The sequence below is a fragment of the Lepisosteus oculatus genome, chromosome 23, assembly GCF_040954835.1.
Source record: "Lepisosteus oculatus isolate fLepOcu1 chromosome 23, fLepOcu1.hap2, whole genome shotgun sequence".
NCBI classification, from domain to species: Eukaryota; Metazoa; Chordata; class Actinopteri; order Semionotiformes; family Lepisosteidae; genus Lepisosteus; species Lepisosteus oculatus.
In genome coordinates, this window is record NC_090718.1 from 10,324,006 (window position 1) to 10,341,841 (window position 17,836).

A 17,836-nucleotide genomic window follows, 5' to 3' on the forward strand; every position below is an offset into this window, starting at 1 on the left:
TTATGCTGCCGCTTGGAGGAGTGATGGGAGAGTCTAGATCTGCAGAACAGTGTGAGGAAACTGTGAGTTCATCTTTCAGGAAACACAGGGCTTGTAATCACTAGAGCGCACACACAGGCAGGGAGGTGGCACAGGAATTGTCATTATACAGCAAATGTAAAGCATGTTTTTGCATTTATGTAGTTAAAGTTAGTAGTTTTGGGCAGCTGTTTTCCCTTTAACAGTAATTTATTCAACGTCTATGCTACAAACAGAACACGTTTCCATGACACAATAATACCGATTACTGCTGGACCCATGTTATCACTGGATATCTGAGGAGAAGACCGCATAATATGAGATTTCCAGATAACTGGAAATAGAACTGCTTTTATTTTACTGTAACTGTTGTAGCAACTTCTGTTAATTGTGGAAGAGGTTTTCGTAAACGTCTTCAAGGGGGATTCCAAGATCACGGCTTTCCAAGCTCTTACAAAATAACTTTTAAATCTGAGAAATATCATTTTTATCAAATAAATGAACTGGAGAGTTGAAAGAAATATGCTTTTGTTAATGGGGAAAAACAAATGTGACACTCCGACGCCATCTACGGGAAATGCTTAATAAACATACAGGCGAATCCCTTTATTTTCATAAATATTTTAAAGAAGCAACAAAATTCTGGAATAACCCTTAATCCGTCAAGGCAGGTAGCACCAGGTTGTGTGTGGCTGTTCTGAAAAGAAAACTGCCAGTACTAATCTGTTTCTGACCTCTGCCCTGGCTCCGCCTTTATTTTCCACCTGCACAGTGCATGCTGAGCTCAGTGTAGCTGTCCCTCACTTGGTGCTGAACACCCGCGAGGGTGCTTTGTGCGTAAATGCGCATTTCAGTGGTGAATCGGAGAGGAGCCGTTATGGAATAAAACGCATTAGACTCTCACTTAGACGGTAGAGTGGAGCACTGGTTAGCCCTCGCCTTTTCACTAAGAAGTAAGTTTTACCTGGAAACATGCCACAATAGAGTTCAGTCTTTTTATTTCTCCCAGAAATGAAATCATAAGAGGCACTAAGCACGATGAGCTGGAATTCTGAAAGTAACGCTCAGGTTACAAATCTCTTCGTTAATGCGTTTTATAAATAAATACTGAAACTTTACTTTCAGTTAAACGGCTTATTTCGCTTCCATCCAGGGTGAATTTCACCTGGTGCGCCCAGCAGCGCTTGTAACCGTCAACTTTTGAGTAGCTGTGACACAAGGCTGCTCGCTGGACAAATAACATCATGGACAGGTCGTAAGTGGCGTCATGAAGAGAGGCAATTCTGGATAGTTGTGGATTACAAGAAGAAGGAAAGTTGGATACACGTTTGATTCCCAAATCGTATGGCTTGAAGGTAAATATGTTTCCTGTTTGTCGGGTTGAAGTACCGAATTTCTTCTTTGTTTTCTTCTGTGGAAGACTGATTAATATCCATCATTAAAGGTTCCATTCTAGGTATGATATACACTGATTGTTCTCATGAAAAAAAATGGTAACGTCCTCGGTTATTTTTTTATGAATGCCTAACATTAAACTTGACTGTTACGATTTACTGTTCCACTGTGTAAACTACTGTACATCAATTCACCGTGGTCACACTTTAACAAAGCGTCAAAAACACAAAGCTTGTTGGAATAGTTATAATACAGATTTTAAAAGCGATTTCATGATCTAACGGACGACATAATATCGTTACTTTCTTTTAGGAAAACCAATGCTTACGTTATCAGAAAACATTTGCGTTGTTTGTTGGTTTTAATGCAAAATGGTGCTGTCACAGTTTGTGCACAATTTCTTAAACATTATTTTCGAATCGTAAACTTTTGCGGTGGTATAACATAATGCCAATATAATTTTATAAATATATACTGTAACATTCAATGTTGGTGTACTCAGGCAGCTTCAATATTCCTTAAAGGAAAAACAGCATTTGTAATCGTTTAGTTAATTACAAACATGACAGAACCCATTCAAATTTTGTTTAAGCTATTGCTACTAATGTTTACGTGTTACAAAAGATTTATTCGTAAAAGTGTCTAACATTCTCTTTGTAAAATACCATCGTGATGCTTTTATAAAAAGGAAGTACTAAACCTGTTCTGTGAATATCATGTTATTATTGCCTACCGTATAGTTTAAGATGTCTTTCATTAAAATGCCCATAATGAAATATGTCCATGAAGGACCTTCATTCTATACTGTAATACTCATGTAAGTCTATAGTGAACGATTTTGACCTGTCGCAACCTGTCGCTTAGAACGGGACCCGTCACCGATGTCAGTTCTATAAAACGAAACCGTATTAACTGCATTGTCTCAGTGTACTCAGCAAGAACCTTGTAAGGCTCATAGGAGAAGGACGAAGACAAATCACTGGACACAAAGCGCAGCGGTAGTACAAGGATAAAGACTACTGCCACGTTAAGAGGCTTCTTTTCGAGTGCGCAACAAAGCATGGAGAAAATAACAACACTTTCAAAAATTTTCAGAAACTGCTTGCTTTTCTGGAAAAAAGTAAAATATTGTGTCTTCTCCACATTATTTTTTTTAGGTGAATGACTTTCACATATCCTATAGAGATCTGAATTTGGTCATATTTAATTTCAGTTTAAGATTTGTCCATAAATCAAAGTCTTGGTATTTAGTTTATGAATATGAAACACGGCATGACTTCTGTTAGTAAGAGGTTTTAACCCAGGTTTGTACTGTAAGCAACATATCTCAATTAATACTGAACTCAATATGCTTTACCTTAATGTTGATTGAGTTACTGCATCAAAGGTAAAATGTCATACATACAACCAGACACTGACGTGTGTTTTCCTCATTCATGTCTTTTCTTTAAAAAGTACACATCAATGCAATGTGCTCATATCACAGCAACTCCATTCATGACAAAATGCTGTCTTCAAAAGTTCAGAGCCTTTGCAATACCATTTCATGTGTGTCTTCCTTAATGTACACTGCCAGGCCAACAACTTTAATGAGCATCTGAAATCCGGACTTGTCTGAAAATGAGCAAACGTCTCATCCAGAGAGCTGTTGTATGAAAATAATGCCTAAACTATCAGAAGAGGCATTTCATGGAAAGGTGTATTAAAAGAAACCCCTAAAGCTTTTCATTTTCAATTCACTAAGAACAACACTAAAGCCATAACTGTGCCCCCTTAAGGTCCTGCAGAATGCATTTGTTATGCTGTGTAAAATTCTAAGGGAAACAGAATATTATCATCTGGAAAAAAAACATACGGTATGTGCTCACTTTGTATTAAAAAGCACAGCAAGAGAAATGAACACCGTATAATGTGGTCACATATTTCTTTCACCAGTTATGCCTGAATGAACAAGGGGATTTAGAGAGAAATACAGTACATGCATTTATATACTGTATGCACATATCTACAATTTAGAGATTCTTAATGATTAGCTATAAACGATTTGACCTTTCTGTATTTTAATTTTTGTAAACCTGTTTTTATTTTTATTAGACAATGAATTACACCCCCATGTGATCTGACAGGTAGCACGAAACATACAATCTAAGGGTAGTGATGATGAGGTCATAACCAAGCTCACATTAAAAAAAAAATGGTGTACCTACTAAAAAATATCTGTAGTTTCAAAAGCTTCCAGATACAGAAGATCACATGTGCTATGCGTGTGTTTGGGTGATGATCCTAGTTTAATAATATTCAAAAGAATTTAAGAAGGAAATTATTTCTGTAATTCCATATTGTCTGATGTAAAAGTTATTTTATTCATACATGATGTTTGTCAAGGACAGGATTGAGAAAATGACCTGCAGTTATTGCCTCTGTCCAGCTTACAAATGGAATATGTTTGCAGGAATTATGTGTTTTTTAAAAGCAATTCCTTATGATAATTTCCTTTCCAAAATCTGTCTGGCAAAACTTTTGTTGCTGTGCTGTGAGAAAATAGTACATTTACATCATCCAAAATGAAATACTCTACATGGTGATTTTGTTTTCGACTGAAAACAAAATGATATGGATGTTGTAATGGCAGATGTCAACAGTGAGAAAATTCACATGATGGAAGTTGGCCCTAAACCTATTGTGTTGTCAACTCCAACATAGCAGGAGAGCCTGAAGGTGATATCTGTGGGGGTATTGTTACAAGAAGAGAAATACATGTTAACTGTCTTTTTTCTTTGACATATCAGGACATTAAAACCATGTGTAGACCCAACAGTAGGATAAATGGTGGAGTTTTCAGTTGATCCTCACGAATGCTCCAAATCCTCATGACAAAGAAGAAAAAAACTATCCAAATATTTTTTCAACCAATAATTAACAAAATCAAAGAACTAAATGGAATGAGACTCTCTCACAGTTTACAAGCAGTCTACATAACTTAAGTGCTTTTTTGTGGATGTTATAGAGGTGACCAAGTACAAAAGATTGATATACTGTATGAATGGTTAGAAGGAAATTGCTGGATTTGCAGTTGTTTTTAATGTCGATGTTATCTGCTGAATGATTTATTTGTTGTTTCTTTTCTATCCTTCTTCCAAGACAATGGCAAAAAACGAATCTCACTGTGGCAATTTGTAATTGCACTTGTTCTTTTTGTGGCGTTTGCAAAGGTTCTTCTTCAGAGTGCCAAAACACATGGAGCACTGAAACAAGGCAGCTGGTTTTTGAGCAAATGAGAATACAAATCAGAATAAGAAACATGTCATCCTCTATGAATTAAGAGTATTTTCTGTTTAAATCAGACCTAATTAGTTGGAAAATAAAAGTAAAACAATAAAAGAAAAAAAAGATTATCTCTGAGAGATAAATACAGGACTTCAAACCAAATTTGGTAATGGTATATAGTATGATATTCATTTATCTGTTGTGAACTACATAAAGTAGGTCATATTGTGGATTCCCAATCTAATATTGTGGGATGATTAATCACAGTAGTTCACTCTGATATTGTTGTACAGTACATGTCTTTCCAGGTAATGTGGTTCTGCAGGATACATGCTGTCAATGGAGTTCCAGGGACTCAGCTAAGCATTTAACTTGCAGTTTTGACATGTGGAGCTTGCCTTAAGTACAAATTCTGGCCATTCTAGGACTCCTGAGTGGCTTCCCCAGTAAAGCTTCTGATTTAGAGTATGGTGTTGTGTCGTGCTGTCCAGACAGGTTTGAGTAGGATACTGTAACTGTGACAGGGATTCTTCAGGCAGCAGTGATCAGCTGAACAGGTGACAGCCAAGATGGGAGAGTTTAATGGGGTGGGTCATCCTACCCATGCTGTCAGAAGTGATTCTTATGACTTTGCCAAGACGGCAGAAATTTGAAATGCTGACGGTGAGAACTACATCCATCATCCTGTGCGTGTTCAGGCTCTCATCTGGCTCTGTTGGATTCCAACTGTTGAAACTGGGGGGTGGCGCAGACCAATGAAAACTGCAGAGGAATCTTCTCTCTCTCTTTAATTACCACCCCCCTAACCCACTGTAGTGGTGCTATAGTGAAAGAGTTGTGATGATTTAATTAACTGGTTTTACACTGAAGGGTAGGTTTTTGGTTTCTAATTTGACAAAAGATGAAATTATGACTAACATCATTATTAGTCAGATTGGGGGAGTGTGCCAATTTCCTATTTATAACTTTCAAGTTAAATTCACATGAAAAACTGCCAAACTCTCTTCCTGCAGCTACTTTATTGCCTGTCATGGCCACTGAATGTGCCAATGCATGATGGGAAGAGATGTCAGTGAAACTGAGAGATGCGGGCAGGTAGCCACTTCCAACCTTGAAATATGGTATACAGTACCTGCCTCTGTCTTTGCCTCGCTAACGTTACCCCTAATTCTTTCATCCTCCAGTGAGCAAGTGGTGCCCCTCCATTATTTTCTGAAGCCCTTTCCACTGGATGAATGATGGAGTCACCATGTGAAGTCATTTTTTAATTACACGTTATGATTAACTAGTTCTTTGCCTAAACCAGGCATTACTTTCCTTCCACTTCACAAGACTGTAAGAATGGTAGTGCACATCTGACTTTGTTTATTTCCCTGGGTAGCAATTGTGAACAGATCAATTGCATCAGTCAGTCTTTTGACTGCTATTGACTAATTATGAGCCAAAATGCATATTTCTTTCCAGTGTTTGTTAAATTTCCTATGAAAGGGATGAAAGGAGAGAATATAAAGCCTGCTGCGAAATATTTGTATTTTCATTCAGATCTATTTTTAGATCACATTACATTTGCACAGATTTTAGCCTTTCAATATTTTGAGCTATACCTTTCAGCATTACCTTGATACTATTTTGTTAAACTAGAGTAGGTCTTGATTTGTTCCTGTAAAAAGCTCTGGTATGAACACCTCAAGGCTCCTTTTATAAGCATTTATTTATAAAAAATAAGAATCAGTCTTAACTCTCTAGAATTAGACTTAAAAAAGGTCAGTCTGAGCATGCCGTGATATAACCTCATGTGTATTACAAATGTTTTGTGGAGAAACTGATTATGAACTTAGAAATAACTAAAAAAATGAGCAAGTTAAAATATATTGGCAGATTCCATGAAGCACAGTCAGGATTCTTGATAATTAAGTAATCAATGGCATTGAATGATGTACAGTAGTACTGTAAGTCCATTGACAGGATAAATACACAGATGACAGGTTCTTTGAGGTGCTATAAAAACAGACTTTATTACAAAAGCTATAAAATATATTGGATAAAGTGGATATAGAGAAGGAAGTGATATGTTAATGAGATACATATGTTCTCAACTCATATGTACCCAATAAAAGATCAACCTTATTTTTATTTTCAGTAAAATTGTCTCACAGACAAAAAGTATGTGTGGCCATCAAACATGCATTTAAGTATTTTATAAATGGCGATTACCATGTAACATCATACAATACAAGTTAGTAATACAAGTTAGTATTAGGTATTTTTTTGCTACACCTTAAATCTTTCTACAAGTTGGTTTCTAGATTTCACTGTTTTCTCTTATTACCAAGCATTTTAGGTAACAGAACATTCAAGAGTAATTAAAGATCAAAGCACTACAGTCTGCATTTATTTTTAGCCTTACGTTTGCAGGCTTCTTGAAGGAAAAGTCCTAGCATTTATTGCTTGCATTTTTCTTCCTAAAAGGTCGAAAAGTACTTTACTTGTGTGAGAGGATCCACTTCATCTGCTGCTGAAGTGCAGCATCTATTAAGTGCCAGAAGCCACACTAAACATCAGATAAAGAAGTTGAGAAATTAAATCACTAATTTAAATACAGGAAGTGGAAACTTTGGGCCTGAAGTCTTGGGGGGGGGGGGGGATTTTGAGAGGATTCTGGGGGTAACACCCCTAGGATTAGGAACTCCTCTTTAATGATCAGATAGACAGGGAAAAGTTTAACATTTATTCCAAAAGATAGCACCACCTACGGCAGTGACCCATCCCGAACTACAGGGAACTTAGACACTGGCTTGGATATTCTGACAAAGGGCAGAGTGCTCTTTCAGTATTTTCAGCTATACACTTCAGTATTACCTTTTCTTAATGGCATTTTGTTAAACTGCTATATGCATAGTATCAGTTTTATTTTGCTCCTGTAAAGAGCTCTATTATGAATATTGCAATGTTCAAGCTTCTGTTTTTAAAGAATAAGTCTTCTAGCACTTCTTCACTTCAAGCATTAGACTTAAAATATTCAGCGTGAAATTAACCTACTGAGCTCTTAGCTTCATTTACAGTAGCAACCAGGTTTTCCTTAGATGTGTGTATTCCTGTATGTTTTCTAGAGGAAACCTAGAAACTCATTCTGCAGCTGCTTGTCACAGGTAGGACATAAAACATTCATTCATAACTCAGAGGACAATTAAAATTTTAAGTGACATTATCTCCCATATGGACTCTCTATTTGATTTACTGACAGTTTCAACATGATGTCATGTCACGTGGGAGGGTCCACAATATGGGCACAGGTTCTGTGTGGGCCCTGAGCACAGACACACCACACACTCAAGATTTCAAGTGAAAATAAAGCTTTTTTTTAATAAGATGTCATTGACAGTAGAAATAAAAAGGACTTTCAGCAAAATGCCTGGAAAAAGTGTGATATTGTGCCCAAACTGGGGCTCTCCCTGTGGGGTGCTAGAGAGAAAAACAGCCCTACTCTATGGCAGAAAGAGGCTTTTCCAGCTAGATTTTGTCCTGTTAGGATGATATTTAAAAAAATAAATGACCCTGAACTATAACAAAAAAAAACTTTTTTTTAGCTGGGAAACAAACAGCCCACACAGGGGAAAATATCAGTTGCCCATTATCAGGGAAAAAACAGCAGTTATTCAGTAGCAGCCTGGAAAATAAACCACCATTGCTGTAGCAAGAAGAAATGGTTTTCAATCTCTCACACTGGAAAACAACAGACTTCAGCCAGGGGATGGATTGGATTCAACATGTCTGGAATAGAGGCTGGACCATTCGAGCAGAGTTAGTTGCTGGACACTGCTCCTGGTCATCACCATCTTGCTCATCACCACCATCATCACCATCTGTTCAGAGCTCCATTAATTCTGTCTGGAGCAGGATACTCAGCTGATCCTGCTCCCGTAGTGGCAGGTATCCTGTCAACCAGCACACAATCTGTATGCCACCATCTTGGGCAGGAGGGAAGCTTCAAAAAAAGAAAGGGAAGTCACAGGAAGAGCCATGTCATTTAAAATTAGTGGAGCTCAGAACACTTCTTTCTGAAATGATCTACTGATTGCAGGATGTACTGTACTGTAGCCAATTTCCGACTCATAGTCAAATAGTCAATATTTAAGATTCACTATTTCTGTCATTTCTGCATAGTGATTTACTCTTTTATGCTGTTTTTCATTAAAGTCAAATATATCATGTTTCTACCTACTGTCAGCAGAACTGTCATCATAGTTTTTAATTTTTTAATTCAGTACTATACACTTTATTAGAGCAAGATGTTATGCAGGGTCTTCCAACAAGCTTTTCATGACTCATTTTCTGAAAACGTGCTCAAGTTGCAGTGATTTTATTTGTATTTTATACAAATATAACACAAATAGAATATTTTCTGTCCAACCCCACTTGGACTGAAGGTAGGGCAGCTTATACAACTATGTACAGTATCAGCACTGGCATCATTGGCTTGATTCCATGCCACAGGTGAGGGAATTATTTTTAAAATGAGTTTCCAATTAAAACACATTCGCAAGGGGCACGCTGACTTGAACATCCAGTACTACAGCATCATAAGCTTTATCCTCAGTGGCTGAATAAACTAAATAAACAAAATGATTCAATGGAGTAAGGATAAGGAGGCTTAAAACCAAGAATGCCGGGTTGTTCTTGAGAATTCTGAACTGGCGTCCTACAATATGCATTAAGAATAGTCCTGGTGTCGCGGATGCCCCTGAGATAAATGATTTGAAATGGTTTCAGTGAGCTGTGGCTGTGCCCTGAAGTTTAATATGGAAGAACATGAGGATTTTATTAATAGTAAAGTTTTGACCATCAGATTTCCAAACATTAACACAGGTACAACATTATACTTGCACTCATTACACTATGACCTGTAAATGATATTACTACCTTATTCTTTTTCTGAGTGCATCTGAGGTGAAGAATATGTCAGGGTGACAAGGATTTTTTTTTAAAAAAGGAAAGTCATTTATCTTGAGAGAAAAATACATATCCCAAGAGTAAATGAATTAATTCAAAGCCTTCTTTGCTGTAATGATCTTGAAAATGGCATTAAAAATACATTTAAGTCTCTTTTGCTTTGGTAAGAGGATATGTGCAGTTTGGAAAGAAAACAGGTTTTGATCAGCCTAATTCTTGTCCTCGGGCAAATAAAAAGAAAACAGACACCAACATGATTTTTCATTCTTTGTATCTGGAGTGTGTGCGTCAGAAAAATCGCAGATTAAAAAAAATCCTGACTGCCTGGGAAAGAGAGGCACAAATGAACAAATAAAACTCTAGTGAAGATGGTTTTTGCTGACAATCAAATGCTTTCTTTGACTTTTCCACCATATCCTGTCTCACAAATTTCTGAAAGCTTTCATGCAATTGATAGTGTCGATTGAGATTTGTCTTGTTGTTTGGATACAGCACAAGCTTTGAGACCTTTCAGGGTCTTAAAAGTCCCATCAGTGCTTTCTGAAAGATAGATGTTGCTGTGCTGACTGCAAGGAAAAATGCAATGAGTGTGGCAAACTGTACAAAGTTCAGAGGTAGAAAAATAAATCACTAGTCTTTTTGTGTCAATATTTTCGTATCTGATTTAATTCCTCTGTTAATTCCCACATACTGTATGAGCTTCTTGATAATTAATGGTGTGGTCCATAGACATAGCTTCACTAGGCCACAAGCTATAACTCTATCTACCTGAACCTTGAGTGACATTTCTTACCCCAACACACAGTGGTAGGTTTATTGTAGCTGAAGCAAAAGCTGAGTTGCAGACTGGCAAAGACAGGCCAATGATATATTGTTGTAGTTCATGGTACGTCAGAGCAAAGACATGGATCTATAGTCTAATTAACACTTCAGCCAGCCTGTAAATTGCAGACAAGAGACTCTGTTGGACAGGAGAAAAAAGACTGTAGGACAGGGATGGACTAAACTGGTCCTATAGAGCAACAATCCAGTGGGTTTTATGGGTCACCCCTAAATATAGCAATTATTAAACGCTTGGAACATTTTTTTTGGTCAATTACACAGTTTGGAAGTCATATTAAAACGATTGATTTTGATAAAAAAAATGTTCCACATTTCCTAGGACTTTCCAAATCAAATTGTTGATTTAAGGGGGGGCTATGGTTCCTCAGGACCAGAGATAGGCACCCTTGCGACAGCATATAGACAAGATAACATCAAGGTCTGTAATTCTGAGATTGTCAGATGGGTCAATGCTTTGATTTAACTGGATCCAGGTGGATGCTGCGCATTGGTGGTGATGGAGGAGAGTCCCCATTTCCTGTAATGCGCTTTAGGTGTCCAAGAAAGTACTATATACAGTACTTGCAAGTGTATTGCCGACCCCACTAACACCTCTCCCAGCAGCAACCTCAGTTTTTCCCAGGAGGTCTCCCATCTACTGTAGGTACTGGCCAAGCTCACACCTGCTGAGCTTCAGTGGGCTACCAGTTGTGAGTTGCAGGGTTTATGGCAGCTGGCAAATGCAAAATTGTTGAAATATTTGTAGATGCCAGGACAAGCAGTAGATATCTCCTGTTTCTGTTTAAAATAATGTTTGCTTCCACAGTACATTAGCCAGAAAAGCAGAGTAAGGCATGTATAAAACACTAAGAAGGAAAACCAGCTGTTTTTATTAAGTCTTCATCCCTGGCTTGGAGCATGACCTCTTGAACTGTGTCAAAACGTTTTTTTAAAGTATTCCATACATGTTTATCTGAGCCTATTTATTTATAACTACAATCCTGTCTTTGTCAATCAGCCCCTTTCTGTACTTGAGCAGGTAGTGCCTTATTGCAGAGCCAGGAAACACTGGCATCCACATACTGTATGCTCCTGCAGGTTGAAAAAATCTTTAATGACAATTTCAAGTCCTCCTCTGGTTAGTCTCTGTGATATTTTAAATCACCATTGCCATAGAAACCACAGTACTCCCTCTATTCTGTATAGTGCTTATTGTTCCATTTCATTGCAAGGCAATATGTTGCTTTTCAGAAAAAAATGCTCATAAGCACTATTTGATTTACAGCAGTTGCAAAGGTGTGTTTTAAATAGATCACTGGAATACTGGTTTGCCAGTTCTTTCATTTTGCAACCTTTGCTTGTTAACAGTCACTGATAAAACGCCATGCTGCTGTTCATTTTGCTGTGGTGATTTTTCAGTGCTTTGATTTCAGACAGCACTACAGATGCAACATTTGTTTCGCCGAATGGTTTCATGTGAGTTCTCAATAAGTCAGAACCTCACATGAACAGCCCTCCTCACATCATACGCACGCACTGCGTAAATGATCGAAGAGCTCTGTGAGTGTTGAGTTACAGTTAATGTGTGAGAAAAAGCTTGTTATAAGTTTCTGAGTGAGCTGAACATGCCATGGGTCTTGTTCTTTGTATTTCTTGCCTCGTCAAAAGTTCTCCAGCAAAGATTTCTTCCCCTGGCATGAAAATACAATAGTGAATTAGCACTCACATTTGAATTAGACTTTTTAAGTAATACTTTGCTGGACTCATCTGTAACAAGGACAAACACAGCACTGTGTGAGACACAACTGGTATACAGTAGGTATGGGAACAGGGCAAAAATGTCCTTATCAGGGTAACTGTCAGTTCATAAGCATAAATGCAATTAAATGTATTCCAAACATGTACAATAAAATAAAATGAATCTAACAACAATACCTGTACATTAGGAAAACCTACTGTTTTGCTTACTAAGTAAGCAAAAGGAAAATATAAAATCTAAGAATTCACAAAATACCAAGTAAGTGTTGTAAGTGGAGAAAACATGGAGGCTCCTTTCTGAAACACATTCACCAGAGAGCAATAGGGAACAGTCTGCTGTCTTTAGGCACCTGACCAATTGGTAAGAGACAAGTGGTCGGGTGAGATTTAAAAACCAGGAAGCAGAGGCTTCCACTAGCTGTTGACCTCTGCTATGCAGTAGAGCCTCTCAGAATTGGAAACAACTGACTAAGGGGCCCATAGACATTTAGTTTTTTGTCTGTTTGAGCCACTAAGCAGCTTGAAGGTGAATTCTGAAGAAGTTTAGCTTGAGCTCAGAGAACTAGGGTTTTGTTTTGTGGGTTTTGGAGTTGTAAGCATTGTAAAATAAATAGTGTGCTAGTGTTAGTATCACCTTAAGGCTCATATGAGTGTCTGTTTTCCTGAGAACCTCCTACAGTATATAAAGATCCCTGTCATGGCTCCAGGTATTAGATGTGCAACAAAGCATAGACACAGGTACTACAGATACAAAGCAATAATTTAGGAACCCTGGTGGTATGTGTTTGATGTCTACAGTGCAACAAGTACATTACGTTTTTAGTTTGAGAAGTAAAAACAGTGCAGTACAGAGGAGTTTCTGAAGGATGTAGCTGAGAATTAAGAGGTAACAGGTGTTGTCGAAACAGATGGGTCTGGAGCAGCAGCCAGAAGGTGGTCAGTCCTAATATAGATTTAATATAATACTTGTTATTCATAGTCTGGGTTTTACACCTCCAGCAATGTGATGATAAATTAATTGGGATTTTTTAGACTGACAGCAAGGTTCTTTCCTGCTCCTTATGAGAATTTTTTCAAGGATTATTACATACTTGCCCTTTTCACCTCACGTTACTGCTGGAGTCAGTGATTAGCACACAAAAGCATTTTGAAACTGACAGAACTGTAACTACGATGCAGGATTCTCTCTCTTCCCATACCCAGTAAAAATGTGCAAATGCACATGTCTGCACCCACGTACAGTGTTTACAAGGTGTTTACAAGGAGCACCCTCCCAGATTAAGGTGGGAGCTCAAAAAGTGGACTGAAAAGTTTCAAGGCATTTCCATCTCCTGTAGCGTAGTGATTGAAGGTTAGAGCTCATAAATACTCTCACCCATTACTCAAAGCCGAGCATTCTTTGCTATAGAGAAAGCAAGCTGTGCAATTTTATGGGGAGGGTGCTGGCGTACAGTACTTAGTCACTTCACATGCAGGTCAGCAACACTCCTTTCAGTCCTGAGCTTCACATCTTCTGCTGTAGTGTGAATAACCCCAGTTCAGGCCAGCTGCGTCTCAGCACGATCTGCAGCTGACAAAGAATTCCTTGGGTGGTGTCTTCACAATCTTTGAGAGTCCTTTATTCTAATATACTATTAGAAATATACACTAACTGGGAATTAATTATATGGATATTTGATGTTAAGCCTTTATAGATTGTTGCAGTAACTCAGAGTACTATGGAGTTAATCATATTCAGACTAGTAACTCGGTAAGGTGTACAGAGATATTTAGCAGAATTTGTGCCACTAATAGTATGATCTCACTTACCAATGACATTGTCTACAATACTACCTACCACCAATACTACTACTGCAATCTTCGGGAATTAATAATTCCAATTAATATTACCACTCCTACTATAGCCCCTGGTTATTTTTGTATTAACAATGTTCATTAGAGCAATAACAATGAGTATTAGTGCGACACATAATGAATAATAATGAATTACATTGGAGACATTGGAGACATCATATTGTAGAAAAATACTTTAACATACAGGTTGTCCCACCACTAGTGTGAACTAGAAGGCGCTTGCTCAGCTCTAAAGATGCATTAGTGCACTTAAGTGACATAATAGGTAAAAAAAAGAACTAGACCCTAGTAGTAGACCAGTTTTGCGAAGCAGCATGTGGTCACTGTATCCTGTTGATACATTATCCCACTTTGAATCCCATTGATCCTGGCAGCTGGCAGTCTGGAAAGGGCAGCACAAGAAGTTTAAATAAGGCCGCCCTTACAACAGTGATATTTACCTATTCTATTGCGTTGATCTATTTCACGTGGATTTGTCATCTAGATATTCTGCACACATACAGCATATGAATTCCATGTTAGTGAGGGTGACAGGCAGGGCACTGGCATTACAGAAGAAATGGGTGGAACAGAGTAAATGCTCAAAGTGTGTAGACTGCCCTAAAAAAGAGTGAAAACCAGAGAGAAACTCACTTTTTAATGAGCTAGTGCCAAGCGTAAGAACAACACACCATAATCTTGACCTAACTCAGACTAATCTAACAAGACAGGAAGAAACAAAAACTGCAGGCTTTGTGGGCTTGTCTTGTAACGGATGATCCTGAAACCTCTGTTTCTCCGTTACTTACGGAACCTTTTTGATTTTGCAATTGATCAATTGTCCAGATCACCAGCATGCTTCCAGCAAAGAATGATCTTGAAATAAACTGTTTTGCTTTTTGTTCTATAATGAAAAGTGGGGTGGCTTCTGCTGTGTACTGTACTTGCCAGCTGTTTCCTCCTCTCCCGTCATATCTGGGTTTTCTGCACAGCACATCTTACATCTATCTGCAAGTGTACTAGGGTGCTTTCCCCTGTATGGGTGTGGAAACTGAGCCTCCCTTCCCTTCGGGAAGGAGACCCCTAAAGATCAAATTTGTTTTCTGTGACAGAAAAAAAAAATCAAGTCTTGAAGCCAGTGCTGTAATTTTGCATGACTGAAACTCAGAACCCATAGGGTATCTGTATCAGCAAAGTTTTGTCATTAAGTTGCTTATTTAGGCAAAGCGCTTTGTTGTGTTTATTTGCAAAGGAATATACTGTACAGCATGCTCTTTGTAGATCCCTTTTCACCAAAGAGGCTATTAAGAATATGGTGCTGTCCACAGAGAGTAGCACTGCAAGGTCTTTATCAAGCAACCATATTATCAAAAGGTTTAACAATTATCAGAAGGTTGAAATGTTTTATTAGTTCTTCAGAAGGCTTCCTTCATTGGTGTGCTTTATTCTAGGTAAAGGAAATTACAGTGTTTTTTAAAATATGAAGAATGGTCTAAATGTGTGACTACACTACTGGATTTTGCCCTTTTTTACTCTTATTCTGTTATTTAGCTTGCAGTGGTATTAGCCAATCTTTTCACTACATTAAATGTCTTGAAATCTTTCCACGTGTGAGAATATCGTGACCTTTAAAAGTTTTGTAATATCCATAAAGGTGGTCATTTATTACTTTGATGTGACCATAAATGGCATCCGGCCAGGTGTGCTATATCAGGTTTAATGTGAAAAGATAGTCATCTTCCTGTCTCCTGTTTTCAGTCGGCTTCTTGCTTATGAAATTAGCTTTGCCAGCAAAGCATTTTGACACGGTGCAATCTTCTTTGTGAATATACAGTACACTGCAAGAAGCAACCGCCTTCTAATTCAAATTAACACAATTTCCAAAATGTTATTTTTCCAAGCTAAACCGACAAACAAAATGGCTTTTGTCTAATCAATGAAACAGGAAAAGTACACGTGTATTGTCACAATCATATTTTTTTCTTTTTTGTCAATATAAAAATGTAAATAATCCTTTTCTATACCAAATACATGATTCAATATACAAAATGATATTCAATCTGAAAGGCATGATCCCAGATTGCTGAAATTAAAGTGTTAGCAGTACAACGGAGTTAAATCCTAAAAGATTAAATCCCTTAAAGAATTCAGCAATGCACCTCTGTGTTTTTAACACAAAAACGTAAACATGATTAGCAATTGAAACAAAATATTCATACAGCTTTGAATTTTTGGAGAAAAAGAAATCTGCTGTGCTAGCAATGAAGCACTGCTTCATTTACAGAAACGAATGGCGCAAGTCGCCTGAGGTGCTTTTTAGACGATTAGCAGATCTTGAAAACAGTATTCCCCAATCCAGCTGGGAGCTCCTCATATTGTCTCTGTGAAACAATATTGAGAGCATGCAAAATGGATTTACTGTGTGGCATTTTCAGCGAAATCTACATAAATAAAATGGCCTCCTGGGGAAAGAAAGTGTTAAGTATGAACTCAGGCTGTCACTTTCAGAGGCCTTTTAAATATGTAAGGATACAATTCCCATTCAAGATGAGTAGGCATGTATGGTGGGTGTTTTCAATGTCCTTTCCAATTCTTTCTGGCATTAGTCCTCAATGGAGCAATTACACCTGCTCATGTTAGCCCTGAATTGCTGTGTATTTTTATATATGAGGTATTATATATCAGACTCACCAACATTTTCCACTACTAGGAATACTTAGCTATGTGCTTTGTTTCCCCATGGCTACAGTTTCTGAAGATAGCTAAGCAACCATCCCCAATGCAAACTCAGAAGTGCTCAGCAGAACCACCGGGTCACCCTCAGCCACAGAATATCTTAGAGCCAATCTGCACCAAAATAAAAAAAAACCTTTATCTTTAGGCTCCCTCCTGAGTTTATAAGTAATTTTTGCTCTCTAATAAAGACTTGGCCTGTTTACTTTGGCACCATGACTTTTTTCTCTTTAAAACAGACTTTGAAACGTCTTCATGAAAAGCCATTGGTCATGTGAAAGAGTCCCTCCTTGAAAAGACTTTTGAGTCTTGTTGAGACACAAATTCACCTTCAAGAGGACAATGATCCAAAGCACAAAGCTAAACCAACAGCTGAGGAAGAAGAATGTGAAAACTCTTCAGTGGCCCAGCCAAGGTCCTGACTTTGAGCCTATGGAGAAACTTTGAAAAGACGTGAAATAATGGGTATCATATCAGTGTACAAAGGTGGTAGGGTCTTACTGAAAAAGACTCTAGCCCTTATTGCAGCCATAATAGTTGGCTAAGGTGCTTCCACAAAATATTGAGTTCAGTACAGTACTTATAGCATAAACACATTTTATATTTGCTCTGTGGTTTTTGCTGTCATTTTCTGTAACCTACCATAGCCTTAAAAGCCTGAATCTTGAGCATTCAGGTTTTGAATAAAATATTAAGCTTAAAAAAACGCATACATAATTTTGTGATTTCACAAAATGCGACAGCATAGGTGGGGCCTGAATACTTTTACAAGACACATTAATTCTTTACATACTGTATGTACTGTATAGGGCTTTTCATCATAAAGGATCCCAGCATGCTTTACTAGGAATCCTAGTCAGAATCTTATTTTGTCATATCATCCAAAGTAAGCAAGCCTAACGACCGTGTCCCTAGACACTGAACAGGGAAATTGGTTAGGAAATTATAGTTTAGAGGGAATATTACCTTCTACCAGTTCATCACCTTAACTTACTTACTTACAGAACCTAGTTTTCTTTTGCGGTCTTTATTCCTAATATTGACAGGTCCTCCCTTCCTC

At 37.8% G+C, this 17,836-nt stretch overlaps 1 protein-coding gene across 2 annotated transcripts in view; it reads left to right on the forward strand.

Annotated features, from left to right (window-relative positions):
* Positions 1-822: 822 nt before the first annotated feature.
* The window catches only part of drd2a (dopamine receptor D2a), a 50,781-nt gene continuing 33,767 nt past the window's right edge, over positions 823-17,836 (forward strand). Inside the window, exons 1-2 of one of the 2 annotated variants that reach the window (XM_006642285.3) lie at positions 823-971; positions 1,172-1,373. The gene's annotated coding sequence lies outside the window, so the exon portion shown is untranslated. Of the gene's footprint in view, positions 972-1,059; positions 1,374-17,836 lie in introns of those variants that run through there. The other variant, XM_069183129.1, reaches the window with a different exon arrangement.